Genomic DNA, 14556 nt, shown 5'->3' with positions numbered 1-14556 from the left:
TAAAGTTTACCTTCCAGTGCTGCAGATAGGCCACAGTACCAGAGATCTTCACCACTGTAGAGTGATGACAGTAACTGTTACACAGGTATCCATTAAAGCAGCAATGGTATCACTGTATGGAACTTCAGCACGAGCCTTAGCGCTACACACTCCTAGAAATGCTCAGCCATTACAAATTCTTGGTAAAGCACATGTATATATGCCTCATCTCAACTTTCTTAGTAGCATCTCCAAGCTTTGAAAGTCTTTATCGCGCTTGCTGTTCAAACACCACTCATTAAGTCCACACTCTAATTTATCTTCTCTGCCACACGTAGAGATCAGTACAACTGTTTAATTTGAGTCTAATAACTGCAGAGAACATGCAGCCCTGTCCTGTGTAAAGCACTTTCTGTTCTGAACTACAAATCTTGCTACAGGTTGGATAAATAGTGGCTTACACTACTGGTTTTGCTGTATGTTTTTTGATCAAGGGAATTCAAATTGTCAAATCTTAAAGTAAACTGTTAAATTCTGTATTGTTTTGATTCAAAAAGCTTAGTAGCCCAGGCCTGTAAAACCAGCAACCCCCCCAGGCTTTATGAGGTTCTTGGAAGAGAGAAAAATTTGGCCCAATTTTCATTTATGTACAGGCATATTTATACCTTTCTGGCAACACAAAAGGACACCAAAGTGGATTTAAAAGGAGACTGGCACCAAACAAGTTGCCACAAGATAGGGTATAAATGTAGAGTGCTTAAGCTCCATTGTGGTAACTGATAAATTGAAGATAAACGCTTTTATCATAACCACAATAAATGCAAGGTAAGAGACTCAGCTTGCCACTCAACAGAAGCACAGCACACTACTTCACACTTGCTAGGGAATAACAACCAACACACAGGCCGTTACCACAGAGCAGATGATGCAATATAAATCCCCACCCGTGCTGCCCTTCTGGTAATCTGTTCATGTGCTTGTCCCTAGGGTGAATAAAACCAGTCTACTGTGCCAGAACAACCTGAAATAGTAACATATGCTGAAGTTATACATTATTATTGTTATTAACGCCTAGGATTATGTCAGTATGTATCATATCTTACCCATTTCTACCACACACATCATGTAGTCTCTCAGCACACAGCATTATTGTACTATTTAGTCATTTAATTAAAACCATAATTGATGCATAGGGTGAAAAAAGGAAGAGCTCTTTTTCTGAGGAGTTTAGAATTTGAAAGCCTTATGCAAAGAAGGTATAGGTATCTGACAGGATGACTTAAAGATTGAAAAAGGACTTTTGTGCTAGGAACAGAAGAAAGGAGTATCTCAAAAACATGAGAAGTGAGAGGAGCCAGCAGAAAGGCTAGCCAGAGTGAAGGCCACAGCTACGATGGATAGGGAAGACTGTGGGAGAAGATAGAAAGGAGAGCCTGTAGGAAAGGCTAAAAAGTTCACTTTTTGCTATGTAGGGACTGGAAAGTGGCAGCATATATGAAAGAAGATTCTGGAAAAGCAGAAAAGAGGCAAGGCTGTGGGCAGAAGAAAAGGAAGAGCAGTGGACGGACAGATGGGAGAGCCTTCAGCCCTAAGGCTGGGGCTGAGAGACCATGGAAGTAAATGATGTCGTCTAGGGGACAAAGCTGCAGAGTCAGCAGGGGAGAAAATACTGAAGAATACCAACACAGAAAATGAGGGGCCAAGGCATTTCACAACTTCATAGCGTTTAAGACTACTGAGCATCCAGACTTCTTGCATCCCAAAGGCCATCAAGTTTCCCCCAGTTACCTCAGCACGGAGCCTAGCTGTCACAGCCATCTTCACCAAAAAAGTTCATTTATCAGATACTGCTCTTTTCGTTTCACATGATACTAAAAGAACTAAAGGACATAGTCTACTTGGCCCTCATTTCTGGTATGCAGCTCTGTTGGCATCGTGGCTGAGCTGGGGCTTTCGGCATATAATGGTCAACATGGTCTAGTGATCTCAGCAGGCAAGGGCTGGGAGGTAGGCATGCCTCGGTTCTCATGTCAGCTCTCACACTTTGCTTCTCTCTCCTTAAAATGGGAATACCACCTGCCAGCCCCATAGGCTTGTCATGAGGATTGATTAATATTTGCAGACATTTTTAAGAGCGAGGGAAAGCTCACCAGACAGAGCTGCAAAAAGGGTGCATGTGGGCGAACAGTTATATTATTGCTACTGTGGCTTAACATTTCTTTCACTCTACAAACTGAGGCCTACCTGGTGAAGGAATGATTACATTTAGTAGTATTCAGTTGTGTCTGAAAGATTTGTGGTTGTCAGATGCAAACACAAAACGCAGTAATTACAGAACAAATTACTTTCATCCATGGGAAAAGCTGCCCATCTCTAGCCCTTTGCCTGGCTCCCAAAATACCTCCGCAGCCTTGCACATCTTCATGGCTACAAGCATTTCTGTGCTGAGCCAGTCACAGTCTACTGGCTTTTATCAAACGAACTTTATAAACACCAAGAGCTGTGAGCTTTAGATGTTCCCCTGACATTGACACTGGGCTCCTACCAGAAAGTGTGCCTGCCCTCAGATCTTAGCCTGTAATGCAAACAGTTTATCACGGGCATCACGTGCACATTAGTAAGTGGCCTTTTACATTTGCCCTAAAACTTGTAACTTGAATTCTGAGTGCAACCACTTCCCCCCCACAAGCTGAAGGAAAAGGCAGGCACGGGGTAACCCACACCAACCTGGGGCTGCCATTCCAGAGCACAGATAAAAGTGAAACCTGAGTGGAAAATGTTTGCGGTGCCACTGGCAATCAAGGGCTCTGTTGTCCCAGCAACGGGAACACTTCATCAGCTCAGCTAACAGATGGTCAGTGAGCAACAGGCAGCATATGTTCCAATAAGCACTGACATCAGCACAGATGGAGGGTGGGCAGGAGGCTGGCCCTGAAACATAACCTGACATTTCCTTCTCATTTGGTGCTGCATTGTTATAACTCACACAGGAAGATTAGCAGGGAAAAGTGAATAGCATTAGGGAATCTGCTCAGGAACCGATTACTAACACTTCACTGCAGTTTTAGATTTTTACTTAACCAGAGTGCAACATTGTTAACAATATTCAGCAGCAGAAAAGGAAAATGCAGTGGGTTTTAACGATGGGGCTTTATTTTCACCACAAGCAGGTTTTCCCAAGAACACTAATTAACAGATTGCCACCTTCTAGGACTCTAGATCTCCAGTTCCACTGATTTCTACAGCTTTTTCTTTTTCTCTCTTCATCCCTCCCCCCACAGAATGCAACCAAATGCCCCACAGGATTAAATAAACCCCCACAACACATTGTCAGATAGGGTATAACTTTCCTCAGCCCACAAGTAAACTTTAAAGATTGCTACAAAAGACAAAAAATCTTATGGCCACAGGAAAAAAAAAATCAGGCATGTATCCCTGCTGATGAGCACTCAGTAAAAAATGCGACTCAAAGGGGACTACAGTCCTTGGAAATCAACAACAGATTGATCTGGGACATGGGGAATCAGTATGCAGACAGGTTACAGGCCAGTTTTAGATTCACAGTCTTGCATTGGAGATTACGGGAAAGCATGTTGGATGGCTTCAGAATGCCTCTTTGTGACAGACAGCAAGATGTCAAGTAGATATGTCTAAATGGTGCAAGCATAGAGCTATATCACAGGCAAATAATGAAGAAAGGGAACATGTGCAGCAACAACCTTCTGTTACCTCCTAATACCTTTAGAAGTCTTTTCCTCTGCTAATGTGTGGGAAAGTTCAGCAGGCACCTCCCTTTAATGCTAATGGGACTCGCATCTCTTGTGTTAATGGAAGAACAGATCCTTCAGTGAAGCCAGTCTTCGCTCCTGGGGGACCGCCAAGCTGTTCTGGGCATGACAAACTCTTGTGTCTCTGTTCCTTGTGTCTTTCTTTGGAGAGCATGAATTTGCTCAGAGGTTTGCAGTCTGGACAACCCCAGAATGCCCCCACACCAATTCATACAGTTTCTCCTCAGATTTTAGGAAAAAAGAACATATACTCCACAGTCCTATAGCCCATTCACATACAGATCTCCTACCCCTTCTTCAAGACTAATTCATTCCCACAGTACCTCTGAGAAGCAAATATTGTCAGACTTGTTTTAGCAATGAGCAAACAGCAGCATGGAGAGTCCAGTGCCCGTATTGTCAAGCAGCTTCTGGTTTTGTGCACCTCAGTATTTAGCCTCAGCATTACAGTTATTGTGGGCAATATTCCAGTGGCAGCTAATGGCCATCCACTACCATGATCAGTGCCCAATCGATCTAAGCTTCATAGAGACTTTTAGAGAAAGACAGGCTCTGCTCCAGCAGATGACAACAGGTGGCAAAAGAAGTTGGGGTGACTTAACCAAGGTCATCGAATAAGTAAATGACAGATCTAGGAACGTGCAGGAGAATTAATTGGCTTTCCTAACCTTTTGTCCCATATCCTACTGATTAGACAACATTATTTTACAGCAGGCCAAATTAGGTACTCATCAACTCTGAGAACAAGTGTTCAATAAGAACTCCCTAATAAATGATGTATCTAAATGGCTGCATATGTAATCACATTTAAACTGCAGATTTCTGCATGAGCAGCAAGGAATCCCAAGCACGTGCTCTTGTTGCTGACTTCCAGCGACAAGCACTGTAACTCCAGTAAAGCCTTTTAAGGACACTTTTAAGCTGAAAAGACTGAGCTGAACCATTTATGATTCATTTCAAGGACAAGGATGCCAGTCTCCTGAGAGGTGCCAGTCTTATGCCCTGGGCTGCTTATGCCATCAATGGCTTTTAGCCATCAAAAGGGCAATCTGCAAGTCTAAGATTGTGCTGTCAGAAGCCCATCTCTTTCAGCATTATTTGGGGGGTTCTCTTCCAGTCATAGGGGATGTTTTTTTCCTTTCTCCCATCATACGTAAGCAAAGCCTGTGCATACATACTAATTCAGTGCAGCCTCTCTGCCTCAAGACTATTTATTTCAGATAGCACCATTTGGCGCTTTGGCAAATCTTCACCTAGGTTAAATCAGCACAGCTCCTTTATAACCAACATGCTTCTTACATTGCAGCTGAGGATGGGCAAAGATATATAAACTCAAAAAGAAAAATCCAAAGTATGTGTTTAAATTGCAGAGATAATGCAGACCATTTACAAAACTGCTGCAAGGTGAGTATATACAGACAATATCTTCTAGTTAAAGACATTTAGAATAACATTTAACATATGAAGCCTTTTAGGACACAGGAGGATTGGTCTGATTTGGTAAAATGTGTTCTTTATTGGAGAAAATATCCTCTGAATCTCTATTTGTACTATTTACGCACCAAAATGTGAGGTAAGTAGGGCAGACATTTGTAAGGGATGAGTTATCCAATAAGACAGGTACTAAGCATGCTGTTTCTCCCATCTATATCTGTATGAGACAGAGAGTCTCAACAGAGGTAACTTCTCCAGTAAAGCTGGCAGTTGGAGGTCGCACGGCTAATTCTCCAGAAGATCCCTGCCTCCAGGCAGGTCCATTAACGAATTGACTTGGCTGAAGTAACTGAGCACTCACTTCCAGTGATTCCTTCAGTTCTCTGAAGTGGTGCAGACAATGGCTTGGGCAGGTGGCTAGTCTGAGGGAGGAAGAGAAAGAAAGAAGAGCTTGCTTCCACCTCTCCCTTACTCTCCAGCTTCCTGATCCTCAGAACAACAAGCACATTCACATTTATCAAAATACAAGATTATTTCTCTCTCCCGCTCACTGCCTTTGTTTTGCTTCACTACAGTCACCACTTTCCAAAGGTTAATCTCTGTCTCCCACTGTGGGAAGGAAAAAAAAAAAAAACTTTGCAAAATGCTACTATTCTTTTATTATCACTCTTTATCATTCTCTATGGCAAAGAGTAGGCAAGAAGGTTTGTAGCTGGGCTGTTATGTTTTCATGGCAATTTTGGAAGCTCTATTTAGAGGTGAGTTAGAAGGCTTTACAAAATCTTGCCTCTAATCTTGTACAGTTTTGTAGTATTCTCTTTTCCTCTTGCCTTCAATTTCTTAGTTTTGCAGGCTCTCTTACTCTGTAATAGCAGACTCAGAGGTTCCCCTGAGGTTAGGTTTTTAATTGTTACTGTTGGTTAGAGATGCAGCCAGTAATATATTCTGAACAGCTTTGAAATGTTTACCCCCACCATATGTTATATTTGTAACATGCTATGGAACAGTCAGCAAAATTATAGTTTTTACATGTAATGGCCTATCATTGCTATAAATACATTCCAGGTGCAACCAAGACATGCAGCCAACTGACTGACTGAGACTCTCCCTAAAAAGTACTTGGTTGTCACAGCTTGTTCCCTGGCATACCAAATCACTTTGGTCAATCAGGTCTGGGATTAATGCCATACTACTGATGGAACTCATACTAACATCTTTGTGGACAAAAAAATAGTTTACTCCAGATGGCTGACATTTTTCATGTGTTTGTAAAGACTAATCTGATGTTTCCAAATAATCAAATTAAGTTATTAATGCTTTTATATCAAAACTGTATGTACTGCAAAAGTTTCACTAGGATGTATGTTACTTACTAACTGAACTCAAACTGAGACAGCAGAACCGATGCACCAGCCACACTAGTTCTGCAGGGTAGCCACAACCCATGCATTCCCGTGACCGGGGCTTGTGTCAGGTTAGCACAGAACTGCGGCACCCGGTCAACGCCCTCTAACAAACACTGCTTCTTGGAGTGGACCCCACAGAAAGTTCTTGGACACAGCACGCTGGGACAGCGAGCTGGTCTGTCTCTTAAGACTGTATGAATATCCCAAAACCTCCGAGGAACTTCTGCCAATTTGCCATTGTGAATTACCCTTAACAAGGCAATTCTCTTCTCTGTGACTCAGCTATGTAGGACATGCTATGTAAGAGCTAAGTACTAATTACGCTTCTTAAGCATGGACACAAACACGATGCACAAACCAGCAAATGGAGTATCTGACTGAATTCCTGGCTTTTGGGGAATGACTGGAAAGAGGCTCACAGTCCAGGGAAAGGAACCACATAGCTGGAATTAAACACACACACTAACGTAGTAGCTGCCCTAGGGAATGACTGGAAAAGGCAGCATTGCCCTCACCTGCCCCAGTGGCCTGCTTCCACAGCCCTAACGATGGCAATTATCACAACTATCAGCCAAGGAACTAAGTGAAGATTGAACCAAAGTGAGGCCTGAACCAAACTGGAGGAAGGAGAAAGACCCAAAGAGAAACTATTCTCTACATCACTGATTTTCAGTGTGATCTCAGGGTCCTCGAGAATGACTTTTGGCTTTTGGGAAAAGAGGGTGGGCTCACTTTAATATGGAGTAAGTTCCCACTAAAGGTTAGGTCCTGTGTTCCCTCACCTGCCCCCAGCTACTTATTTCTGCCCCTCTTTTGTGCTGGCACTAGTGTTTGTGCAGACACACAGCAGATAGATCTGGTAACTGATCAGACCAAAAACTAATAATTATTTTTATTTCCTTGATCAGGTTATCTTTCACTCAAGCTGACTTCCTGACTTTGCAAACAAAGCATAAGCAAAGCAGGCCGGCTGGCAGTAGTCTTTGGTTTGCTATAAAGCGGCCCACTGGAAATTTTTGGGAGGCCACAAATCAAAAAAGGTTCACGATTCCTGTTCTGTTTTATCCAGCATGCTGTATTGTGTACAAGCAGAGCAGGAAACATTTCTCAGGAGACTGAGCAGACTGAGCAGGCAGAAAAGGGTGTGCAGTGACTAACCCCTGGGAATCAGTGCAATAGCTGATTTTTATTTTTTTTAAATTTGAAGGTAACTAATGTAGCTAAACGACTAAGACTGGTGACTGTAGGGCAGGATAGTCTTGAACTACCCAAACCAGACACAGCAGTCTAACAGCTGAGAGCTCGAAGAAATAAGGCAAACTGCCCACAGCGAAGAAAAAGCATATTTTCATTTTACTATGAGGTAAATTCACTTAGGCAGCTTTGTCATCCTTCCCCTCCACAAACACCTGGGTCTGGCCTTGGCCCATTTACCTGGCAATAAAACTGAAGAGCCTTGCCTTAAGCCTCTTTCCACATCAGTTGCGTATGGTAACTGCCCCAGGGATGAACGCACACATCTTTGTGTAGCAGCAAAAGGGCAGGCCAGGCCAGGCCAGGCCCTGGCTGCCAGGACTGGAAATGCCAAATGAAGGAGTGCCACTAGCTGCCTGTCAGTCAAATGTGCGTTGTGCAGACATGCACAGATATCTCAGCCAGCAGGAGCTCACTTAAATTGGCACTGTAATTCTGTCTTCAGCTACGAGATCCTAAACCTGCCTTGCAACAGGACCCTTGTGTGACCACAGGGCAAATCAGTTCAGTGCATTAAACCAGCAGAAAAATTAACCCGGCTTCAAAAAAATTCTGTTGGCTTAGCATCTGGATCCAGCTTTGGATATCAGAGGAATGCCAGTGCCAGCACAAGAAAGCGGATAGAAGGAGGAACAGACAACAATAGTATCAGTTGACTTAAACTATCGTGGAAATGTAGCCCCAGGTAAGTAACCAAGAAGTAAGTGGCAGCTACTGGGCGATGTGGGATTGGTCTTGAATTTTAACCTGCGAAGCTGCAGAGTCCTAGCACAGACAGGACCTACAGCAGATGAGCTATACCTACAGTTAAAATCCCTGACAGGGCAGACAAAGCCTGTTACCAGAAATGAAGACATGGCATTCAAAATCAGTTCACTGGGGGCTTCCTGAACATTTGCTTGTGGCACACTGACGGCAGGAGGGCACAACATACCAAAAATTCCTTACTGAGAGCAGTTCCTGAAGCCTATGCCAGATCACAGCACACAGTGTAGTTGCTTTGCCTGATGTCCCCATCAGTTTGAAGGTGATATGTTAAAGCACTGCAGACAGAGGGACCCCAGCAAGATTTGCTCAGAGGAAGCATAAACAGAACAGTCCTGACGAGGCTCATGCAATGTTAGGAGCATATTTGTGCAGGGACTGGCAGCGTTTTACAAGCAATTGCAGGTGCCTGATCTTAATGCTAGCAACTGCTTCTTTTTGTCTGTACTGTAGCCAGGACTTGTGAGTGTGAGAGAGATTGAATGCTTTGTAATGAAGGTATATTATAACATTTCTCTCCAGGTGGCACTTTGTTAACAACAATTAGATCCTGATTGATCTTTGAAGGGCTAATTCTTATGTGGCTTGCAAGGGTTCTACACGGAGCAAGTGTTGAGTGGGGGCACTTTAAAAGTATTAGTGAGAAAAAAAAAGAATAGTGCCATAAGAAATTTGCAATACAATGCCCAAGCCTCCTTTGCACCTCATAGTAATTTGTTCTTATTCTTGTTATTATCCCCTCGGGCACTAATGGTCACTTTATTAATTAGTTGAAAATTGCATTCTAGGTCAAATGGCAGCTTTTTTTCCCTCCCATTGTTGCAAATTGCTAGTGGTATGGCCCAGCAAATGGCAGTGTTACTGAAAAATGGGAAAGATCCTTTGCTTTTCAAGATAAAGCGCATGGACCAGCTGCACTTTCCTGAGCATTTCTAAGCACAGCATTTCCCCAGGCCTGCTTTTAAGCAGTTAGAAATTAAACTGAACTCACTGTCATTGTTAAGATTTCTAATCATAGGCTGTTACTGTATTTGCGCTCTCACTCTCCTCACCCTTTCCCCCCACCCCATATTTTAATTCTAACCAAGCCTGTTTTGTAAGGTGCATCTCTGCAGTGCCCCATTTTGCAGGAAAGGAGGCAATGTGTTTAGGTGCCTTCATTTCTGTTGCTCTAATGGAAAAACTTTAAGGACATCTGCTTTAGCAAAAGAGGACAGACGCTCAGCAATTTCTGAGAAATAAGGCCCTGTTTGAGACATCTGAAGTTAGAGACTCAAAAATCACAAATCACCCTCAAAAATATTTGTTGGCTAGTGAATGTAGAAATTAAGTAAACCCCAGTCTCAGAAAACAAATTTGGAAATCTACAGATTTTGCGAAAGCTTTTAGTAAAGCAAATTCGTACGGAGGACAATAGGTGTTTAGCCTTTAAACCAGAGGAACAGCCCACCAAAAGTGAACATCAAAGCAGTCTATTTTCCATTAATTGCTCTCTGCATCCTACTGTGCTGGATGCAATCTGTCACACAAGTTTGTGTTCCAGCAGTCAGGAAACTGATCAGAAGTCAGAAGGTCTGGGCTGATTTCCCAGCACTGTCAGGCTAACACATCCAAAAGGAAGCACTTAATGTGAAGTCAGCTGCGCAAACTGTCCAAGAAAAAACATAGCCCTTAATTTCTATTTTGCAAGCAATTCTGGCCTCACAGCCTCTCAATCCTCTTCTGTAAAGTTACACTCAGACTGCCTTATCTCCTTGCCTGGTGGGCCCAGTATAAAACCAACAGAAATCAGAGAAAAAAAACTCCCTCTGGCCTTTCAGAGCTTTGACTGAAGTCAAAAAGAGTGAGGAAACTTCAGTAGGGGAGGAAAATGCTACAGAGTCTCTTCCAGAAGTGCTTCATACCCTCTACCCTCACATACCTAGAAGTACCTCCATTTCATGGTTGAAACCTTTCCCTCCCCAATGACAGACTCATATCCAGCATGTGGAAGGGAAACGCATCTCAGCCTGCAGCAGCCTGGACACTCATCCTCTCAACAACGAAATGCTGCAGGCTGGCTCCAGCTGTAGCCCCTAGTGAGTGCTACTGGGGGCAGTTAATCCCTTGAATCACTGCACTTCTGGAGCACAAGCATCAGAAGGTGATCATTTTTTTCTTTCAGATCCTAATTTCTAAAACAACAAGCCATCAGCCTTGCTAGGTTGGGCCAATACACTAGAGAGAGGTGGGGATGTTCAACAGGGAGAGGGAGGGAGAAGACAGTGGATTGATCAAGCAACAAAATGTCAGTGTAAATAAATGCATAATCACAAATTTAGGATTTCTTTCCTACTCACAACAAGCAAGTGTCAGGACACAGAAGCTGGCTTCTATTAGCACTTAATATTTTTTTCCTTGATGCTATTTTTTAACTTGCTTAGAGCAAGAGTTTCTTAAAGCACTATTTGCTGCCAGGAATAAATGTAATACACACTGATGCAAAGGAGTAAAAGAAGTCTGTCCTCTGAGTAACAGGCTGATGAATTTGGAATCATTAATGACTTCTTTTGTTCAACGACTTCAGGAAATCATTCAAAATGTAATCTTCATGTAAAGCATAAACCAAAGTGACTGACTGGACTTGTGGAGGGGGTCACCCTGAGCTGCAAAATCAGCCTGGGTATGCAGAGACTTAATAAAAAACCTAACTGGAGAAAGCATATTGCAACCATGATGGAAGTCCAGTACGTTTTAGAAGGTTTCTGAATTGTTTCTAACACAGGGAACTTTTGTTCTGGATGCACAGGCCATCTTTTTAACACTCTGTGCTGTTGTGCATCCCCTGTGTAGCTGCTCTCCCACTTCTGTTTGGAAGTGCAAAGTCACTAATGGACTTCACGGAACCTTGGCTCTTTGTTCCTTTGTGGGGTCTGTCCTCTGCATAGGGAAGGTGGAGAAGAAAGCCCTTCCCTTGTGGTGTTATTAATAACACGGGAATAACAAGGGAAGGGCTTTCTCAAAAAGTTTTCTAATTTGTCCAAAGATGGTTAAGATTCTGAGTCAGCCTCTTCACCATATTCAGTAAGCAACACATTTAAACATGGTGATCTTTCATATGCATATTACATAACAGAAGTCTAGCTTTATCACCAGAAAGCCTCAAACCTAAATAAACGTTACTCAAATTGAAAACCCTCCAGCAGAATGTAGACTAAAGGATCTTATAGGTAATTAAACCAGAGGGCAAAGATGATTATCAAAAGGCAGCACATTATACATTTACATACTTTTAGATGAGCTGCATCTTCATTATAAATGAAAATTAAAGTATTCTCAGAAAGTAAATACAGAGCCTGCTGGGCCTCCTGTTATTACTAAACAAATGAACCCTTGACTCAAATTAAGCTGGATCTGATAAAGATAACCTCTGAATGGTTACCTTGAGTTCAAACTTCCAAATGTGATAAACAACATGCAAGTTTCATATCACGGTTCTAAAAATTATGACTGCTTTCACTAAGCAATGACTTTTTGAGCAATCCATAGCATATTTAGATATCACATTTGAGGTCAGGGTTGTTCTTACAGTACATTTTGCTCTTTAATCAGAGTCCAAAGCCCAGTTTCATAGTTGGCTACCTAAAGACAGGGGGCAACATCCTCTACTAAAAAGCCTCCAGTTATCAAGCACTGTCAGATGGTTTATATCCAGAACTGGTTTCTATATCTAGTATTTCTTGTGTCTTCTAGCACAGAAAACACATACATATATCTAAAATGTTGGCTTTTATTACAGTTGCTGGCAAACGGAAGAGCATGAAATGAAAGCCAATGTATTTGTATTTCACATCAAAAGTCATGCCTAGATTAAGTATATTAACATTGATTACCTCCCTTTTTATACATTTGACTACTAACAATAGTAGGTCATTCAATAAGTAATCTAATGACTAACTGTAGGAGAATGAAAAGAATCAACACAAAAATAAAAGCCTAAATATATTAAACCTCAAATGCATCCCTCTTATATCTCTTCCTTGTTGCCCTAGATTGTGTGATTTTCAGGTTTGGGAATGTATCAGACAGATAAGCACATCCAGTCCTTCATCTTTGCAGGCCTAGTGAGCAGTAGGTGCAAGTATAATCAAAGAGAAGAGTCTTACGATAATTACACCAGCAACACCCTGCCTACTGATGAAACACAACTTTGATATCAAATATGAATACCTAGTGCAGAATGTAACACTGTGTGTGGCTGAAAATTTGCAGTCAAAGCAGTTCTCTGACCCCAATTAAATGTCTACCTTCCTATTTGTAGTATAGAGATATGGGAGACAGAAAAGAGAAGCTGAAATTACTACAGCTGAAGTCCTGTGTGCACTCTGGTTTCAAGTGCATTACAGAGTTTTCAGCTGTGCACTAGCATAACTCCTACTCCATGCAATAAGTGGTGCTCATTACAAGATCAGGGCCAGTATTTGGTTTTGATTCCTAGGCTGAACAGACAAATGCCTAAGACTCTGGGTTTTTTATACAATAAAGATATATTTGCCCAGCAGGCACACGCAAAGACAAACATTAGTCCTCACCTCTGTAAAGAGCTTAAATGACATGTTTAGGCTGATGAGTACTCAAACAGAATACCCTTGCAGCTCCCTTTATGTCTTTTACAGACAAAACTGCAACTCATCAAGTGCTGTCTCAAGTATAGAGCTCTAGGAGAAAGACGGACATCCAGGTAAGAAATTCCAGCCTTTGAAGGCACTGTAGGTTAAACCTAACATCTTATGTTATGACTAGGACTTCAAAGGCTACTGCCAGCAGAGCTCTAAAAGCATCAGTTGCAAGAATGTATTCTGTAACAAATGAATTTCCAAGCTCTGAACCAATTTCACATTTGTGGTGTGTAACTTCCAAGCATAGTGTACTCAGTAGCCTAATTATGGGTGAGAAAGTTCTGGATGTCACCTACAAGGTCTATGAAAGCAATGGATGCAAGCTCCTAACCATAGAGAGAAATATACAGACACCTTTCTGGTTGTAGCTGTCTTCATTTTTTTTCATAGCAGCAACTAGTCCCACAAGCCATATTTATTTTGTTTACACTGTTCAACTACTATTGTAGATAGAGCCAAACTCCCTGACCATCTGTGCTGCCTGAACCTTAAAATTCACCGTCAGGGAGCAGCAAGGGTGGGCTGCTCCATAAGGGAAGACAAGCCAGGAGCTGATGGTGACAATGCAGGCAAGGGCAGTGACCTCGCTGATGAGGATGCAGTCCCACAGTACCTGAACAAGAAGAGCAGAGCAGGTCTGGCGATGGTAACCAGGTTCAGACAACAATCCAGTGACCACCAGAGAAGTCCATAGTGACGAGGCACATCCAAGGTCATGCCAGGAAGTCAAAGCAAGCAAGGCATGGTCAGGATCACCAAGGTACCAGGCTGGACACAGGCATATCTGCATAGATTAGGAAAGGACCAAGGGCAAGGACCTGGGCTTAAATGAAGCTCTTGAGTGCAGCAGCCTCCCATGAGACTTCACAACTCTCTCACACAGCTATTTCTTACACAGCAGCTGGATCCAAGGTCATCCAGCTGCAGACAGCCAAACCCCTGGGGGCTGGGGGCAGATCCTGGTAATGCACTCAGTGCGCAGCCACCCACGTGGCTCTCAGGCCCATCTGCACCTGGAACACTAGGACACACTGCGGCTTGTACACCCACCACCACCGAGCCCTGCCCTGAGCAATCTCAGCAAGTCTGAATGACCTACATTCAGGAGCAACATTACCAGGTCACCAAAATTTATGTAATAGGGCAGCCTCACCAGAGTCTCACACATTGCCACGGTACCCCTATATTCTCAAGTATGATACGCCCATGTGGCACAAACAAGCCAAACTTTTCTCTTATTTACTAAGCTGATCATGCTCTTATACCACCAAA

General features: G+C 42.7%; 1 protein-coding gene across 1 annotated transcript in view; it reads right to left on the bottom strand.

Annotated features, from left to right (window-relative positions):
* Window positions 1–5048: 5048 nt before the first annotated feature.
* Window positions 5049–14556, bottom strand: part of FAM120B (family with sequence similarity 120 member B) — a 68279-nt gene continuing 58771 nt past the window's right edge. Inside the window, exons 12-13 of the mRNA XM_013946116.2 lie at window positions 13898–14068; window positions 5049–5623 (exon numbers count right to left, since the gene is read on the bottom strand). The gene's annotated coding sequence lies outside the window, so the exon portion shown is untranslated. The remainder of the gene's footprint in view (window positions 5624–13897; window positions 14069–14556) is intronic.

The sequence above is a fragment of the Apteryx mantelli genome, chromosome 3 (assembly GCF_036417845.1).
Source record: "Apteryx mantelli isolate bAptMan1 chromosome 3, bAptMan1.hap1, whole genome shotgun sequence".
NCBI classification, from domain to species: Eukaryota; Metazoa; Chordata; class Aves; order Apterygiformes; family Apterygidae; genus Apteryx; species Apteryx mantelli.
This window is presented reverse-complemented; position numbering and strand designations above follow the sequence as displayed.